We start from the raw sequence: 20,561 nt of genomic DNA on the forward strand, positions 1-20,561 counted from the left end.
AGTGTGTGTTTGGCTCCTGCACCAACCCACTACACAACTAATGATAACTAATATTAATCATGCCTTTACTGGCTCAAGAAAAATGTCCTAAAGGACTCAAACTTAACTAGCTTCTGCTGTATTTTCACTTAAAAATTGACTTTTCTTGCGGAAGTTTGAGCAGTATTAATTTTCTTCCAATTAGCTTCCTCCCTTCAGCTGTTATAACATCAGGGGAACAATAATAAAGTCATTTTTCTCCAGATCCAGAGAGTGCATTTTCTTTCACTGGTTAGATGTATCAAAGGGAAAAAGCTAATATTTTGCCTGTTTTGCAGACAGCATAAAATCCAATGGGTTTTACCCATAGCTATTCTTGGATTCTCAACAACAGAAAATAGTTCTTTCTGTAAGCAGAAGATTGCTAAAAATACATTCTACACAGAGGAGGATCAAGCATTCCCAAGAAGTTCGTTTCAGCTTAAATTTACTCAGAAAGTGACTTACTATTTCTCTAATAATAGAATAAAGAGAGGTTATTTCTGTGTTCATCTGTCTATCAAATCTTCCTCTTGCCTATTCATTTTGGAGGCAGGCAGCTCACTTCAGATTTATCTCTGAGTGACACAACAGCCAAGAAGGAAAGTACTACCCAAGGCTTTTATGAAAATATATATGTTTGATAGAGAAGAACAGCAATATTTAGTGGACAAATGCTGATCCAATAGTAAGGAGATCTGGAAGGACACCACAACTCCACAACAGAGCTGTACAAAAAAGTGTCTAAGATTGTCTGTAGTCTAATATAATGTAACACTCCCTCTCTAGCAAAAGGTAATCCAGACCTAGACTCACAATTCTCCATGGCTGTAAAAGAACACTTGTGGGCTCCCACTGGCACTGATGTCCCACATACAAGAGCCCTGATGACATTTACCTGTCCTTTGGAGACAGTGGTGACAAGAGTTCCAGGCAGCCGGGTCCCTTTCCAGCCAGGTTTCACAGGCATAACAAGATCACTAGGCACTCTGATGTGGGACTGCCGCTGCTGGAGGTGGCAAGTCACCATGAAAGCATCAGGAAGAGCCCTGACCAAAAAAAGAACTGTAATCTACTTACAAATCCAGCCATGGTCCCCTTTCCACACAGCTCTAACTCAACATTCCTGCAGCCTTTTGTGAATTAGGAACATGCCAACTACAGCTTCTTGGCCTTGCCCTTTTCCTTTCCTTTCCTTCCTTTCCTTTCCTTTCCTTTCCTTTCCTTTCCTTTCCTTTCTTCCTTTCCTTTCCTTTCCTTTCCTTTCCTTTCCTTTCCTTTCCTTTCCTTTTTCCTTTCTCTTTCCTTTCCTTCCTTTCCTTTCCTTTCCTTTCCTTTCCTTTCCTTTCCTTTCCTTCTTTCCTTTCCTTTCTTTCCTTTCCTTTCCTTTCCTTCCTTTCCTTTCCTTTCCTTGCCTTCTTGCCTTGCCTTGCCTTGCCTTGCTTGCTTGCCTTGCCTTGTTGCCTTGCCTTGCCTTGCTGCCTTGCCTTGCCTTGCCTTGCCTTGCCTTGCCTTGCCTTCCTTGCCTTCCCTTCCCTTGCCTTCCCTTGCCTTCCTTGCCTTCCCTTGCCTTCCCTGGCCTTCCCTTGCCTTCCCTTGCCTTCCTTGCCTTCCTTCCCTTCCCTTCCTTCCCTTCCCTTCCTTCCCTTCCCTTCCCTTGCTTCCCTTCCCGTCCTTCCCTTCCTTCCCTTCCCTTCCCTTCCCTTCCCTTCCCTTCCCTTCCCTTCCTTCCCTTCCCTTCCCTTCCCTTCCCTTCCCTTCCCTTCCTTCCCTTCCCTTCCCTTCCCTTCCCTTCCTTCCCTTCCCTTCCCTTCCCTTCCTCCCTTCCCTTCCTTCCCTTCCCTTCCCTTCCCTTCCTTTTTTCCTTTTATTTTCTTCTTTCTTTCTTTCTTTCTTTCTTTCTTTCTTTCTTTCTTTCTTTCTTTCTTTCTTTCTTTCTTTCTTTCTTTCTTTCTTTCTTTCTTCTTTCTTTCTTTCTTTCTTTCTTTCTTTCTTTTCTTTCTTTCTTTCTTTCTTTCTTTCTTTCTTTCTTTCTTTCTTTCTTTCTTTCTTCTTTCTTTCTTTCTTTCTTTCTCTCTTTCTCTCTTTCTCTCTTTCTCTCTTTCTCTCTTTCTCTCTTTCTCTCTTTCTCTCTTTCTCTCTTTCTCTCTTTCTTTCTCTCTTTCCTTCCTTCCGCCACTTCCTTCCGCCACTTCCTTCCGACACTTCCGACACTTCCAACACTTCCAACACTTCCTTCCGACACTTCCTTCTGACACTTCCTTCCTTCCTTCCGACGCTTCCTTCCGCCACTTCCTTCCTTCCTTCCGACACTTCCTTCCTTCCGCCACTTCCTTCCTTCCGCCACTTCCTTCCGCCATTTCCTTCTGCCACTTCCTTCCTTCCTTTTCTTTTTCTTCCTTCCTTCCTTCTTCCTTCCTTCTTTCCTTTCTTTCCTTTCTTTCTTTTTCTTTTACCTGAAAGAGACAGCAAGGCCCTGAGCAACATACCTCTGAAGCTGTATTCAAGTTTAATGCATAGGAGGAAGCAAAAGGCTGTGTTGTCCCATTCCTAGTGCATTATTCAGGTACTAAGTACCTGCATTTCCCACTGTGACTGAGTAGACCATGTGTTTCATGTAGAAAATGCAAAGTCAGGCACAGCCTTTGCATGACAATTTCCACAGCTGAGAGTTGGGCTGGTTTTGCTCTTGAAGCATCATAACCTCAGTGGGTGAAAAAAACACTTCACCTTCTGTCCTCTCCAAAGCCCCTTAGCAAGCAAGGGAAAGGTTGCTCTAGCAGCCTCTTCTCCAAATGCCTTCCCCTTCCCAGGCATGATACTATACAGTTGCCTTGAGAATTTGGAAATCTTATCTTAGTGCCATGTGAACTGATTCTACTCCTATAGTAAGAGATTGAAATAACCAGACATCAGTATAATTATTACTTCCCAAACTACCAAAAGAAGATTAGCATATACCTTGCAAAAGTGAAATAATTTATTCTCCTTAGCCTTTACTCTCTGAGAACAAGGTGAGAAAATTCTGCCTAATTATTAGCTGACAAAAGGAAAGGCCAATTCAGACACTGAGGAAAATTAGTTGCTTCCAAAGGACAGAGTTTGCCATGGCATTCCAGTATGTGATTCATACATCGATATAAAACATAGCTATCATAGCTACTGGGTTTTTGTCACCTTGTCAAGGTTTGCTGTGAAAAGACAGCCTTTCAGCTACATCCCAGACTGAAGAGGGTAAAAAACAGGATGCAGAGATGAGGTCTTCTTACCTCCCAGGAAACAAGGTCTGCACATTCAAGTGGATGTCTGAGGGAGACCACAAACACCTTCCCACTTCACTCGAGAGAGCACAATGACTCTCGATATTCAAGGAGATATACTCAAGGCAAGAACAGGAATGTTTTAATATGTTCACCAGGCCCTCGGCAGAGTCTCTGTTTCTCTGTTCTCACAGGGTAGAGACACACAGATATCTGGATGTATTGAAGCTGGTTTGCATTCTAAAAGCAGCTGCAATATTAGTGCAGAGATAGAGGTATTTAGTGTCAGATTTGCAACAGGGGCTGCAAAAAGACCTTCATAAAAGAGATTTCAAATATAAATAGAGCATCATGAGAGGGCTTGCATAAGTTTCTCATTGGTGTGCTGGAACACAGCTAGAATTGTAGTGCACAGCTGGTTTGACCATACTGTGCTTTGCCGCTAGCCAGAGCAGGCCAATCTGTCTTGTAAGAAAGCTGTTTGCTGTGCATGGCACGCTTTTGTCTGCAGCAGCCTGAGAGCAGCAGTGAGCCACAACAAGAAATGGGCCCACACCAGCAAGTAAAGCATGGGCACCACTTGGCAGTGTCCAAACAGATTTAATGACTTTTATTTGTGCATCCCATAAATTATAAATTGTATTCAGCACCTCATGCATGGACACAGGGACCAGAAGTGTACAATTACATGAAAGACTTCTGGGAAAATATTTGTGTGTTTTCAGCTTGTCAAGTTTTTTTTTGTTTCGTTTTCATTTTATGGGTTTTTCGTTGAAGGGAAGATTATTTTTTCAGCATCAGACCTACATTTTCTACATGCATTTTAATCAGAAAACAAACAAACAAGAAACTGCAATATGACTAATAAAAAAGGGGAGAAGGAGATCTTGCATATTAAAGTGGATGAACTGAGAGATGCCACACCTTCCCCCTCACTGGAGAGACACAACATTTATTGCTTACCTGTAACTTTTGCTGTTACCTGTTAAATGTTGATCTATAACTTTTATTGTTTATTTATGAAATACTGATATTTCTGAATAAGATGGCAAAAAGAGGAACAGAAAAATTATCTCCACTTCAAGTGGTTTTGGTGGTGATCCTCTTGCAGTCATGACAAAATGAACTATGTATTTTTAGTTTCAGATACTAATTTGTCCTCAAAAACATCACTAAGATAAAGGAGAAGAGTGACTAGAATTCCACAGTCTAGATCATGTCCACATGTCCTTACAGGAATTGGAACTAGTTCTAGTAGGAATTGTGAGGTGGTGATTGCTGGTCCCAGCACTTGGGACCAGAGCACATGTCTAGCCGCAACAGTCCTCTTGCAGTCAGTAGCAAAACATTGTGATGGTAGGAATCTTCAGCTTTACCTCAAGCAGGTTTACTTTGAGAGTCATTTAAATAGTGAGTCCTTTTCCCTCAGCTTGGATACTTATTGTACATATTACCATCTTCAAGGCAGGAAAATCATGGGCTGTATTATTAAGCACACAGTCCAAAAGCAAGTCTGCTCTGTCTGAGAGAATTCTACATCTACACTTAAATAGAAACTTTTCCACACTGCTCATGGGAGTGTATTGTGGCCAGCACTGGGTGGTAGAGAGCACCATCCTTTCTCTTCTCTGCATAGAGTCCCATGCCTGAGCTACCATAAGTGTCTTGGTGTTTCCTGCCCCTAGATATTGTAACATGATCTCATTTCACACCAAATTTTACAGGCAATGGGCATTCAGGGCAATACAAGCATTGGCCATTGCAAGAATATATCTGACAAAGTATGTCCATAATACCTACTTGATTTTGACATTCCGGATTGCATTAACATCTGGAGAAGAGGTGTTTACAAAGCAGCAACCAGAAATTCTCTGTAGGTGGAGGCCTCATCTTAATTGACAATGAGTATTGGAATAATTTGACTATTACTGCTCCTGGTGAGAATTTTTCTTCTGTCTGGATTTATGGCGCGTCATCAACTTTACAATGTTTACTGCTCCTTTCTCTGACCCAGATTCTAGATCCCTGAAGCCATATGAGACTAGGTACTTCCACTTGACAAAGGCTGTTTCTAGCCCTGAGAGTCCTGGGATAATTAACAGAACAGCACAGGAATGCATGCTTTGAAAATAACAACTTTGCCAGTAATTTTTTTAATTAACTAATACACCGTTTTCTTGGTTTTGAACAGTGACCTACTGTTTTCTGGTGACCTTGCCTATGATTTGGAAGCAAATGGGGTCAGTCCCATTGTGTTATCCACCCTACTAACGCTGTACACTGTTAATCAACCTGGCCTGCGTGGAAATCATGCCAGCCCACAGGTGACCTATTAAAGGTGTCATGTAATATGTCACCTTGCCCCTATGAAATCCCTATCAATATATATTGGTAACTGTTAAAATTCACATTCTCACCACCCACATACTCATTTGCACAAAATTTTCCTATCCAATATTTTTTTATTTCAAATCCTCCTACCACTAGAATGTCTGAAAGATCTTTCTCCCCATCCTGCCATTATCCACAGAGAGAGCCAAATCCTTTCTTCTTTCTCCAGCAGTTTTCTGCTGCAAGATTTTTCTTTCACTACCAAATTTCTTTAAAAAGCATCTGCTGACTTTCAGGAAGGTGTTTTATTGGTCATGCTGTAGTGGGCTCCACAAAGGAAGATTTTCACTTGTTTTTACTAAAATTGTCCTCTCTCTTAAAGATACAAAGCACATGGACTCTTCTCAAATCAGAACATAATTTCTGGTAAGGAATCATGTGTCCTGAATTTCTCCCAGGCAATGCAGGAGAGCAGGTTGTTTAATATGAGCATGTCTGTGTAACAGATGGACTGTTGCAGAGCTGTGACCATATGAATAAATGAGCATGATTAGCTCGAAGGGGATAATGAGGAGAGAAGAGGAACCATTCACTTGCTGCAAGGGCCAATACAATATGAGGTGCATCCATCTTTTATGTCTGGACTGTGATGGCTCGGACTATGCCAAAATTCACAGATGCAGAACAATTTTGTTCACTGATAAATGTAAATCAGAGCCAAGGATCAAAAAACATAGTATGGATCATGCAAGATGTTGATTACATACAAAACCATTATGTGAATCAGGATATATCCATTGATGTTCATTGCCTAAGTCAGAACACAAAACAGTTGTCCTGATTTCCATTTCTTTTTGATCTTCTACTAGGTTTGACAACTGCTATTGAATTGAGGGACACCCCGTCATTTTTAAGCTAGGAAATTAAGCTAAAAATGTTCCTGTTTCCTAAGCCTGAGACTGGTGTGATACAGGTTGTCCTAAAAATTCAACAGCTATAAAAAATTGCCCTAGCTTGTCTTTCCCATTGAACCTCACTACCTAATAACTAAGTAGGGCATTACAAAAACTGAAAAAGGGGAAAAAATCTCCCCACTCTCAGGAATTCTTACAGGGAATGGTAAAAGACAAAATAATCTGTAAGAATAAATGGTAAATGACCACAGCAATATTGTACCAAAGAGGACCTATCTGTGGGCATAAATGTCTGAGAAAAGTTGGGACTCACTGTGGGTCTCCACAATGAAGATTTGTAAGGAATATATAATGATTCAACAAATCATACTGTCTCCTCTCAAGTCAATGCTCAGTCACCCAAATAAGCAAGTTGGGATTTTCATCAGGCCGTGATTTGACCACTGGGATTCAGCAGTTGTTACTGCAGGTCACCAACACTATCATACTACAGAAGTATCAGGAAAACTGCATCTTACTGCTATGTTTTTTTTGTCTCTCTGCAGCATTGTCATGTGCTAAAAAAATTTTCCTGTTTTTTGGAATTCCACAGGAAGAGACATCTGAAGCCGTGAGGACAGCAGAACAAGGAGAAACCTAGTGTTTTAATGGTAAACTCTAACTCTTCTACCAAAGTGACTTTGAGCTAGTTCCACAGCAATTACCCCTGCTGTTCATATTGTGAATGTTCCTGATGAGACCATATGATTTAATTTTAAAATAAATACCTAATATTTTAAGAAAATATATAATTTTAAATTATATTAGGCCTGTTAAAGAGAAGGTAAATTGATCTGAGGTTTATCTGGAATATTCATACTCAAGAATACGGATTCATATCTTTGTTCAGCCACATGCTTTGGTGATTATCTTTCTGGTCCAGATTTCAGCTCAGAAGAAATCCCCTGGGCAAGCCGAAAACCTGTCCCTTTCTTGCAAGGAGATAGCTCGATCTTGGAAGAATGCAGCAAGAGAAGCTGGCAGTCAGTGCCTATCCAGTCCTCTGGGGAAGTCATGGCAGATCATTTGCTGTAATCATAATCATGTTCCTAGATTCCTGATGGATCACTTTTTCCAGTAATACCCATGGAGAGAAATGAGATTAGCACCCACCAAGTTCCTTTTTCTATTGTCCTAGGAACAGCCTGAATTCAAGACTGCCAGCACGCTGGCTCATGCAGTTGTTTCTCTCAGAGAGGCTTAGTTCTGCTTGTGGGGAACATAGATTTTAGCTGCTCTGGCAGTGCACAGCCCCAAAGACCTTCTAGAAAGAGCACAGTGCTCCTGTCAGGGGTGAACATTGATTCACCTCTGATGTTGCTTATCAGCAGCTGAAGGACAAAAAGGAGAGCTGGAGGCTGACAGTAGCTAGGACTTTGTGATATTGCTGTGAACGGCCTTTGTGGAGGCAGGATGTCCAAGTTCCAGGTGCTCTGTGATAATTTCCCCTGATAACACCAGCAACCATAAAGCCAGAAAACCTACTTCTATAGCTGTCCAGCCACTGACAAGGGAACCATTTTGATTCAAGAGTGCCTGGAGGGAATATAATGTACGTGGCAATAGAGCCTTCCAGAGCCAGGAGACATGGTAGAAGCAACATAAAAGGGGAGAGACAGACAACCCCCCAAGTTGAAGCACCTTAGTGGCTTTTATCCATGAGTGCTGCTCTTTACCTCATGCACCTGATATGTTGATGCATTGTGGTTAAATCCATATAAATTTGCCAGCAACACTAAGGATCATAATTACATCCTGGGTGCAGAACCCTAAGTGATTCTTCCCTTTAACAGATTATATACTATTTACTGTAGTGACTGATGTTTCTGTAGTTTATATAAAGCAATTAATTTCTTCATATCACATTATGAAGTGCAATTCACAATCTATGGGTTTTTAGAGCAGTCATATTATACTCTTTGGTATATATTAAGTTAGCTTTCACTGACAACATATGGTTTCTCTCTTAAGAAAGAAAGCAAAATAGACAAGGAGTGTAATTTCAGCCATTTCCATATCTCTCATTTTGCATTATTTAATGCTTTTCCTTTGAATCAATTTGAAGAGAAGATTCTTCACGCAGGCATACATACAAATCTCCTATGATTTACAGTTTGACTAATATGACTACATTTACTCCAGATTAATTTTCCTTCTCTTACTTAATTTTTGCTTCTTTCTTTCTCTTTAAAAGCCAAAAGCACAACATACCAAAACAAAGTAGTCAGTTTTATTCAAAACTTTTCTAAATAAAGACCATATACAGTATGCCAAACATCCCTCATTTCAGATTTCTTCTTTAGAGGAGAGTAAATACTTTTCATGCTCCCCCCATTCTCAGAAACATTTGAGAATAGATAAGCACTGGACAGGTGTAAAATTTTTGCAGAAAATGTAAACACTTGATTTCTGTCCTCTCATGTAATAGGTCACATTATTTCTGTTGGTGCAGAAGTGGTTGATTTTCTTTATGGCTTTGTAAGAGACAGTGCTGGCAAAAACCAAGCAGTAATGAGGAATGGGTGCTGATCTTTCTGAGACAGAAAGCATTCAAAGTCTTGAATGGCAGGCTCCTCAGGGAGCCTGGAGGGGGAGAATACGGAAAGGACACAAACTGCAGTTCTGATGTCAAGGTCAAATGAACAGGCCAAACCAAAATGCCTTTCCAGGAAACACCCTTCCCAACACTTCGGAGTGCCAGAGACGTGCCTCATCCCAAAGCCATATTTACATGCCAAGGCATCACAGAGAAAAAGATTTTCCCTTAAGGACATGGAGGGAATAGTTTTATTGCTCTCATTGAGGCAACGCATTTTCCATGACAGCATTTGTAAGTTATCAAGCAACAATAACTTGGTGCTGCAGATTTATGGATGACTCATGGGGTTACAGCCCCACTCCCTATCTCTCCAGCTGGATGTCCTTGTGTCCCTTCAACACTGTGCTGAGGCCCTCTTCTTGCACGGTAAGCCACAGCGCAGTCACACTTTACAGCAATGTTGATGACTGCATTTTGCTTTCTAAGGTCAGAGAGAATAGAGTACAGCTGGACAGGAATTAGAAAAGAGAGAATTTACTGCAAAGTACGATCTTAGAAATAGACAGCTTTTCTGAGTATTTTTAAAGTAAAGCTTGAAATTACATCACAATTCTGGTCGAAATTATAATTGTATTAACATACTCCTTTTGTAAAGGAAATATTCCGGACATTGATTTGAGCAAACAATTTTGCTTTTAAAACAAATCTGAATAGAGAAAGAGATGCAGGGAAATACTGTAGAATACTCTGAAAAAGGGAATAGAATAATAGAATTTATAATGAAGAAAATGTATATGGCACTCAGAAAATAACTCTTTTTCAGTACTTCTGTGTTTGCCACCAGAACAAAATAATCCATTAGTCCCGGAGGTATTAAAGCCATCAATTTAGAGAAATGAAATGTTGGTTATCACACTAAAAGCTAAGATTATTATCTGGGGGAAAAAAAGAAATCTAATTAATTTTAAAGAGAATGTGTGTTTTTAGTGAGAATCTAGCCCTAAGAAAATTGATCTAGACAGTAGATTTTTCTGTCAACCAGTTAGATGGGAAACACCCCCATACTTTCTGTGAGTGGTAGATGGGCTTTTAATTAATTTCTCAGCTCTTCATTATGTATCTCTTCTTTTTTTGTTGTTATTGTTGTTGTTGTTATTGTTGTTGTTGTTGCTTTTCTTTAAAGTCCCAGCTGATCTATTAATGGAATTAAGTGAGAATTTGCCATGTTTAAAAAGATGTTTTTTTCTTTTTCTTTTTGTACTGTTGGACGAAATTGGAAATATGTCTCAAGAAAATAGAGGTAAGGATACTTGCTCGTCAGAATTTAGTGGTTTAAAGCATAGAGCGAGACAATTACTATTAATCCAGTTATGAATAAATGATTTTACTGAAGAAGCTTCTAGAGATCAAGGCCCACTACATTATAAAACAAGACCCAGTGAAAACAAGAGCCTCCACTGGGCAACAGGCCCACAGAGACCTTCAGCATCACACACAGGGCTGTTCCCACCGTGCTGCCCAGCAGTGTCCAAGCATGTGGAATGCCATCACAAGCACCAAGTTCCCCTGTGGTGTCAGCCCAGCCTGGCTGGAGGGGACAGCACCTACACAGCTGTGTGTGTCTATGACAGAATAGCAGTCCCAAGAAGAGAAATTGCTAACAACCTGCTTTTTGCATCCCATTTAAAAATCTAAGTATGTGTCACTGATGGTGTGGTTTTGTTCTTGTTACCTCACACTTAAATGTCCAGAGACAGACTATCCATTGGTTTCTAGACAGAGGGACGGACGCAGGACAGACACATGGTACTGTTATTCACTGTCCCATCTCTGATGGAAGGCAGACACTTGGAAAGCAAACAAATTGCCCCTACATGAGGCCTGCACATGAGGGCAGTTTGCATTTCCTTCAGTAAAAAATAAAAAACTCATTTTCTATTCTCATATAGCAATTAGCTTTTTTATTGGTAAATATTTTTAACAGTAGATAATTAAGTGGAATACTCTTACAGAAGAATAACTTCACCTACACAAGCCTTACAGACCTTATATACCTTTTAAATCTGTTAGTTAAATAAACATTGTAAGTACCCATGAACCATTTACCATGGTAATTAAGAGGTAAAACTAAAGTAAGCCATTTGATAATAGAGCAAAGGCACTACAGAGTCGTAATATGAACATATCCTTAGGAAAACATTGCTCAGCACTTCCCTAGGATCTGCCAAGCTCCTCAGTTAATAGCTCATCATTTTTTGTGTCTTGTCCATTGTGCAGCTTTCTTCCTTCACATTTTCAGCAAAATATGAAAGTGATGGCAGGGTTTTAAAGGGTTTTAAATACCAAAACATTTGAGTATTTCTCCACCTTGGGGTTTCAGATGGGAACTGTTTCTCTGTTGCTTGTGACATTTCCTCTTCTCTTCTGTCTCCCCCTTTCACCTCAGACTGACATGAGAATAAGTAATGGTCAAACTCTCGGAAATGGTGAGGAGGACCAGCACAGCTGCTAAACATTCTCAAAGAAGGGACAGTGCTTGACCTGTCTGGCACAAGGCAGCTTCTTCTACCAAGCACAGACTCAAATGGAATTGCCTGGTGCATTGGGAAGAAAATGCTTTCTTGTCAAGGCATTGATTTCCCTATTCAACACCCACACTTGTTCCCTGACTTGTAAAATGGGTGTTATACAACTACAGGCTTCCAGTCTGAAAGTGCCTGAATGAGCTGCCGATGAGACTCTGCTTGAAAGGCACAAACAACAACCATTATTGAGCTATTGCTATCCACAGACCCTTCCTTCATCAAGAAGTTAAGAGTAAAGCGAGTGCAAGGATGAGCTGGCAGGTATGCCTGCTGGCTAACAGCACCTAGAAAAAACAAGTAACAAAAGCAGTAGTTTTGCGCTTCAGGGTAAGCAGTACTTCAGGTGACACCTTTTGAACCAGGGGGTTGCCTGGCAAGAGCTGGTAGAGTTCTGCCATTTGACAGCTCACCAGGCCAACAAACAGTTTATGTGTGATATTGATGAAGGAGCCTGCACGGGAGCAGCGTCCTTGCCTTGCCTGCAGCCAACAAACTGCTCTAGAATTCTGCCAGGAGCACTGCAATTCAGTCTGTTGAACTGGCTGCAATCCCTGGCTCTAAAACCAACTTCCAAGATGACCTTGATAAGTCACTTAATTTCTGCATGCCTTTTGGTTCACATATTGCTTGCTTGAGCTTGAATTGTGAAGTTTTTGCTCAACCATTTTTAGGCCTGAAGCAGTCTGTGCTGGGACAGTAATAATACCATTCATGTTTCAGCCTGGACAAGACCTCTAAGCTTGAACCTTTTAGTCTGCTGGTTGTGGGGTATGTCTAATCTGCATGCACTTTGCAGCATGTCTCAGAGCCCAGACTTCCCCATTGTCCAAAGCATTAGCACTGTTGCTTCTCTCCATGGCACACACCTCTTTGGACTGTCTGGGTCCCCAGTTTAAACATTACATAAAGTAATATGTTAAATTACATAAAGCTACGTTTTGAGGGGTAACTGGAAAGATCCACCAAAAGCCAAATTTACTGAGCTTAAAACAGGAAAATCCAGTTCCTATTTTCATCTCAACTTTTTGGATTTCACCATTTACTTAAGCATAAGCACATAAGGCAATATCAATTCTGACACTAGGAGCTAAAATTGTTGAAGGTGCCAGTTAAAAATCAGCAAAACAAGGAGGAGAGCTCTAAACATCTACTTTTAAATATTTCTTTCCCTTCTGTGGTGGGTTTAGGGCTAATTGCTGAGTGACCCTTCCTTGTCTTTGTCTTGACACACACAAGATTTTTTTATTTATTTTCTCCTTCTGTCCTCTTGATACGGAAGAGTGAGAGAGTGTCTTTGTGGGCATCTGGCAGCCAGACAAGTCTAACTCTCCACATCTCCAATTTTATTTCTTCACAAAACCATTAATGATTGTTTGATTGATTTTTCAATCTATCCATAAATTACCAAGTCCATTCACAGTCAATCAATTTCAATGTTAGAACTTAACTAAAGAAACAGCATTAGCACAAAATAATGTTGTTTCTGCTGAACTTATTTCTTTAAATGATCATAAATTCTATGATATGAATTTTAACCAATGAAAGGGGGAATGTAGCTAAGTCCACCTAAGAAAACCAACAGTATTCCCATATATTATACAATGTTTAACTAATTCCCTTTTGCGCCAGGGACTTTAGGGATATACAGTCTGTTAAATGCACATTTAAACTTTATGTGGGCTGTAAGTGGTCCTGTGTCTGTACATAAGCCATTCCTACTGCATATCCTAGAGATATGCAATAGAACACAAAAATGAAGATCAAAACCAAATTGCAATCAATGACATTACCAGATATGCAGCTTCTGTAAGTAAGACAATGTACTTGGTATTCCTTGCAAGCTTTGCTTGATTAAATACATTTGTATAGACGTGGTGGGAGTCAATAGTTTCTGCATTTTATCTCTCATAAATCTCATATTGACCTTTCCAACATGTTAACAAGCACAATGTTATGCACAGAATTTAGCAGAACTAATGACACCTTGATACACTCAGCAGTGAAGCAACACAGGACAGAGTAATTCCCAGAAGCTCCAGCCTGGGAAGCAAACAGCCTGCAGCTCAAGAAGGAAATTTTAAAAGCCTGTTGAACAGAAAAGATTATTTCAGTGTACAGCATCATAAAGCACAGCAGTAAAAATATAAGTAAGACCTTACATGACAAAAAGCCATGCGGTTTAAAATTTCTTTCCGATGGGCTGTATCCTATGTAAAAAGGCATTTCCTGAACAGCAAGAATTGAAGAACTGTCCAGGTCCATGCCAAGACAAGGACAGGTACAACTCTCCTTAGCCCTCCCTATTTTACAAAGGCTCACATCATTCTCTATCAAGATTATTGATACAGGCAATGCTGGGCAGCACCACAACAGCTGCCAGCCTCTGCATTTGAGATTTCATACAATGATTTTCTGAGAGTGAAAGTTGAGAATCCAATACTCCGGGTACAATCCAGTTATCACTGTCATGAAGGGAGACAGGGATCTCAGTGTTGGATGCTAAGCCAAGGACACAGTTGCCTGGAGTTTATAAGAGCAGGTCTGACATATTTTCACTCCCTTGTCCCATGAGACAGAGGATCCTCACACATGGATTCAGACAGTCCCCATACATTCTACAGTAAAGAACCAAGGCTCTTTAAATAAACAGGACTCTTCTTATTTCTAATTCCCATTGTCCAACTAAAGGATTGACTGCTCTGACTTCAGAACTATCTAAAGATATGACTAACATCTCATCCTCTCTGTAAGCAAGAGGAGAAAAACTCCCTCATTGCTACACTTCTGAAGATGATACTGCACCTCTCAGAAATTTTAGTTTTGATTATTTCAAATGCATTTCAGGAACCCATTTAAAGAATATTATTTCAAAATTATACCAGTGAGATTACTGTAAAACTGAAGGCTCAGAGAAAATATTTGTGGGGATTCAAATGTTTCTTCCAGGGCTCAGCGAACCAGATAAGATGGCTTTGAGCCAGATGAGTTCTAAATAAGCCTTGAGTAAAAACTCATTCTGATCATAATTTAAGATCACTATAGCAACACAGTCACACTTGCCAAGTATGCAACATTATAAAATTACAACAGACTTTGAAAAAAAAATCTGTTTTCTAGCCATTTTAAAATAGATTTAAAACTGTATTATGAAGGTGGCAACAGTTGTTCAGGATCAAGATCTCTTTTTATTCTGGATGGTTAGGAAAAAGCTATGTCATATGCTAATTAAATGTACAGCAGGTTTCTCCTGGAATATGGAACCAGAGTCTTCTAAGAGATCCATGAAATTTTACATCTCAGAAACAGATGGTACAGTAAAAGGAGGATTAAAGGAATGATGCAATGAATCTGTGTAAAGTCCACTGTGCAGTGGGAGAGAAGACTGAGAAGGAAGGTGTGCTGATGCACATCCCTCCCCACACACTTTCAGCCATTTGTGCCCAAAGGGAAGGCACAGGTTTTGCACAAGAGCAGAAATGACACCTTTGTTCTGAATTCAGCACAGTTCATCTCCATACAGAGCAGAGATACCAGCTAGAGCAGCAACCTTGACCTAGGCTTTGTGATGTACACCACCCAACACCTGAGCTACAAATTAAGCTTCTCAGCTCATTTCTTCCCCATAATTTAAGCATAGATGAGTTCCTGGAGAAAGAACTACAAACAGTTCAGCCACATCCTTATTTCTTTTGACAGCAGCAAAGATCATGTTCCTCAGTGGGAGCACTGCTAGGAGGATCCCATGCACACAAGGCAGTGCAGACTCATGTTAAATGCAGCACCTTAACTGGGGCTGCACACTCATCTTCCTTGCATGGGAATTCTGCTGGTTTTATGTAACAGCCTTGCTGCAGCCTTGCAGGCATCTACCTCCACTAGACACATTTACCTGGCCTGCTGCCAGACCCAAGGATAATCTGGAACCAATACCAGATTTGAGAAAATCCTGCAGAATCAACAAATTCCAATCAAATTGGAATTTAAAAGTGTACAGGTGCATACTTGTATTTACAGAAGTTTTGAAGAGCTCTTAATCTGAGATGCTCAATGAAGAGGAGAGTGTCCCAACTTTCTTCTCTAAGGAAAGTTCACTCCCTAACAGCCACAGAACAGCATAAAACAGCCAAATCATTTTTTACACTGTACCTTCCATCACATTTTCTCTGCCACACAAATTACATAGTGCAAACAACAGTCTTTGGCAGCTCTCAGACCAGCCTTCCTCTCTTGTAGAATATGGGGCTGGGATGGAAGGTCCAGAAGGCTGGATGAGGCACAGATAACTGTTTGCAATGTCACTTGCTCCTGCAGGGCAGTGAAATGGGAGAAGGGACTTGGGGAAGGTGCGGGTAAGATGCAGGAAGCCTTCCAGCGTGGTCTCAGCATCGCTTCTAAGAAAAGAGAAATCAAAATGCCTCCTCCTCCATTGATGCCTTGCAGCAACAGACATACCTAGATTCAAGAGAAGTCATGAAAATCTTCCTGACCCATAGAGTACCTGAAGCGGCTTTACAGGAGGGCTCAAGAGGGGCTTTTACAGGGGCTCAAGAGGACACACAATGACAGGACAAGGTGGAAGGGCTTTAACTAAAAGATACTAGGTTTAAATTAGAGGTTAGGAAGAAATTCTTTACTCCAAGAGTGGTGAGACATTTAACAGATTGTGCAGAGAGGCTGGGGACTCCCAATTCTTTTAGGCTTTCAAGGCTGGGTTGGATGGGGACTCTGAGTAACCTGGATTAGTGGAAGGTGTCTCTGCCCATGGTGGGGGGATTGGAACTAAATGTTCTTTAATGTCTCTTGCAAATCTAAACGCGCTGTGATTCTAGGATTCTATGATCTACCTACTCCTATGGGATTTCTTAATCCTGCCATCTGGTGAGAACTGCCCTGTAGTCAGCCTGAATACCACTGTCAGGATCCAACCATACTGCATGTTCTTTAAATTATGCTGGCTTCATTTTCAACTCAAAAACCTTTGATTAAGCAGTGATCTTAATTACTCTGGTTATCAAGATTGTTCAAGGCGTACTTAGCCAATCTTCCTCCACATTCCTAAGTATGCTCACTGAACATACATTTGTCTCTTAACACCAACACTAAAAGTATGAGTTTCCTGTGGCCCTGTTACACAGCTCTACAGTGCAGAGCACACCTGAACATCTGCAGTTATGAGAGACACTGATTAAGCATCCATCATTACCCTGATTTTGTCTTCCATGCTCTAAGGGCTCTTTCACTTTCCTCAACACTCACAGCTCAGGGAAACTGCTGGGATTCCTTGGAATCAGGTGGAACCATCCCCTAAGAATTTCCATTTTACTACTATTCTCTCTCATGTTTTTGTAAGGAGCAATGGGTAGAAACAATAAGGAAGGCAGAGATTTCTTATTAAGATTTCTCCAGAATGGATAATTATGTGAATTATTTCCCTTGCTATTCAACAGTCTGATCTTTCCATAGGCTGACTCCCTTATGCTCCAGATCTCTACTTGAAAGCTTTTCCCATGAGTGTCTTCCTCTCAGCCTCACCAGAAGACAGATGGTCTGCACCATTCTGCTGCAGAAAGGCAGAGAGCAGCACTTGCTTTGCCAAACTTCAACCCGTTCAAGCAACAGCCAGCTGCTCACCTCGTCTTGCTGAGAGTGGAATCCTGGAGAGAAGCAGCGACCAGGTGTTCTCCACATGAAGAACAGTCATGTTTGTATGACACAGTTTCGGGCGCCACAGCATAGGAAGGATATGAAGGCATGAGTGAGCATCCAAAGGAGGGTGACAAGGAAGGTGAGGGGCCTGGAGGTGAAGCCCTATAAGGAGCAGCTGAGGTCACTTGGTCTGTTCAGCCTGGAGAAGAGGAGACTGAGGGGACACCTCATTGCAGTCTGCAACTTCCTCATGAGGCAAAGAGGAAAGGCAAAGATGGGTCCCTTCTCTGTGATGACCAATGGCAGGACCCAAGGGAATGGCCTGAAGTTGTGTTAAGGGAGGTTTAGATTGGGTATTAGGAAAAGATTCTTACCCCAGGGGATAGCTGGGCACTGGAACAGGCTCCCCAGGGAAGTGGTCACAGCACCAAGCCTGACAGAGTTCAGGAAGCATTTGGACAACATTCTCAGGCACATGTTGTGACTCTAGGGGATGGTGCTGTGCAGGGACAGGATCTGAACATGATGATTCTTGTGGGTCCCTTCCAACACAGGATATTCTGTGATTCTGTTTGATCAAAATATATGCTCTCTAAGATGCAGTTGTTCTGAGGTTGCCATTTTCCTGCTTGAGACCTAGCAGGACCCTGAGGATGTTCCAGTATGTGGTTGCATACAAAATGCTAAAAATACAACCATTTTACTCTTAAACCTAAAGACCTGGCTAATATGAATTGCATTAAATAGCTCAGCTGTGCCGCTTGCCGCCCCCCACATTTAAACCTTCTTCATGGGGGACCTGAGAACGTTTAGCAGGATTTTGAAAAGGGCTCTCAACTGCTATTATCAGCACAATTTTATGGACATCAACAGGCTAGATAACCCAAACAATCCTCTTCATAGAGAAGTGTCTATCTCCTCTACCTCCTAGTTCTAATCTTATGCTGATGAGCATTTCTTTGCTGTCCTACCAAAGAAAACAAAAAATGATAAGTTTTATTTAGTAGAAAATATTTCAAAAATGTTCCTCTTCTTGCCTAGGCATTTTCTCTCATTCTTAGAAGTCTGTACTCAAGCAAGACAGATTGCATTGTCCTCTTAAATCTGACTTATTTCAAAATCATTTAGTTGGTGATTGTGACTGCTTTGTACAGTCAGATATTTGGAAATGACCACCATGAAATTTTGTCCAACATGAACAATTTCTGTATGTATCCATAGTCAAAAGATAGATTACCTGCTGTGAAAACTCCCTCCTTTCTCTGCACATGTGCTGAAGTTTTTATGTTGTATTAGGAAGCATATTGAAAATATTCTCCCTAATGTATCATGGCTGTGGAGGACAGGTTATCAGGAAGAACATGAAAAATTCAGTAGACTGCTGTTTCTGCTGATGCACTTTTTAGTTCTCCATTCAGAAATACAGAAAGCACAGAAACTGTGTTATGTTTGGGCAACTAATTCTGGGCATCCTGAGTAGCCTCAACAGCAACACCACAAAGTCCCGGAGATGATACAAAAACTGAGGCAGAAACAGGACTCAAAGGTGGTACTTCAGAGTAGCTGGACATGCTACAACACACCTGTGGTCATGTACTGGACTACAACACATCCTTCATGGCAAATCCAACACCAAGCAGGCCCACCAAAATCCAAGTTTTCATGAAAGACAGAGAGAGGGAGTGGAAGGCAGCAATGGCTCCTGTTAGCATTTCTGAGTAACATGCCTTAGTACACTTGAACAACATTGGCACAAACAGCATTCTTAAGTGCGTGTTGGGTCCACATTGACTTGTGCATAGTGGATGATGGCTGCATATGTATTTTATATAATTCAGGATATTAGTTCTGAGTACCAAACACTTCACTATCAAGAAATCTCTGATTTTTAATGAGAATATTGTTGTTTGCCTGCATGTCTGTCTCAATTGGACTGTATGTCTCTTTTCTCCTCTCAAAGAAATAACTATCAAACAATCAAAAGACAAGGAGGAACTTCACAACAGAGAAGGAAAAATGTTTTAAACACGGAAATTTAGTTTCATTTCATCTCATTGTTTACAAAATCTGTCTGAGTAACTTTGGTCTCAGCCACATCCCAAATGGACCTCAGTGAAGAACAGATGTCAAAAGAACATGACCAAATGGACTGCATGCTGATGAGGCAGAATGGGGAACCACAAGCAGTTTGCACACAGGGATTTCAAAGTGCCAGCAGACTGAAATGAGAGCAGGGAGGCAAGAGGAGCCATTTTCCCAGTTCTAAAATAAAGACAGCTCTCTCCCAGCTCAGGACAAAGAGGAGGCTGGAAATGTGTTTGTAGATCCAAGGTCTCCCCCACAGCAAAGTTTACCCCTTCTGTCAATACCCCAAAAGCTAGAGACATTCAGGTGCTACAATGACCCTGAATGGATATTTTAACTGGGTCAGCTGTGATACCACAAATCATTGTAAGGGATATCAGCAAGTCTCCTTCAGCAGAGTGAGAGTCAAAGGATCTGTTAACTATGCTTCTAGCGAAATTTAGAGTCATCCCCTCCATTAATGGCCCTGTTGCATTTGTGACATCAAGACTGTGCTTCTCAGTGAACTGATTCTGGCAGAACAAAACTATGGATTCGGCTGGTGCCTCCTCCAATTGATGTTATCACATCCTTTAAGCCTGCAAATTCTCTGGAGGACCCAGGGATATGGACATGACAAATGGATCACAGCAGTAATCCACCATCTCCCTCCAGCATTTTACCTGCGTGTGCTTGCATGTACACGCCATATGTGAAACCAGCTCACTCTGCAGCAGCCAGAGAACTATTTTGGGCCTGATACTTTTCTCCAGCCACAGATCCAGAAGCTTTGTATATCCACGTTTCATTTTGGCATAGCCTGTCCCTCTCAGCTGTCAGCAGCTCCCTGTGGTGTTTCACAGAGCCCAGGCACACCCGGTGGAACACACAGGCAGCAGGGTGAGGGTCTGCCTGCCAGCACTGACAGCAGACCCCACTCAGGGGCAGGAGCAGACACCATGGTTCCTGCAGACAAAGCCCTCTTCTCCCACCTGCAAAGGCCAGGACTCTCTGGTCTGTTTCTTGCAGTAAGGACTTGGCCTTTTTTCAGCCTTTCTAACAAAGGAACCACAAAATGACATCCTCCACTTACAGGTAATGTGGCTTATCTAGCCTAATGATGGCTCATCTAGTCTAGTAACCATCCTCTGATGAGCTCTGGATT

This window comes from Melospiza melodia, chromosome Z, assembly GCF_035770615.1.
Source record: "Melospiza melodia melodia isolate bMelMel2 chromosome Z, bMelMel2.pri, whole genome shotgun sequence".
NCBI lineage: Eukaryota > Metazoa > Chordata > Aves > Passeriformes > Passerellidae > Melospiza > Melospiza melodia.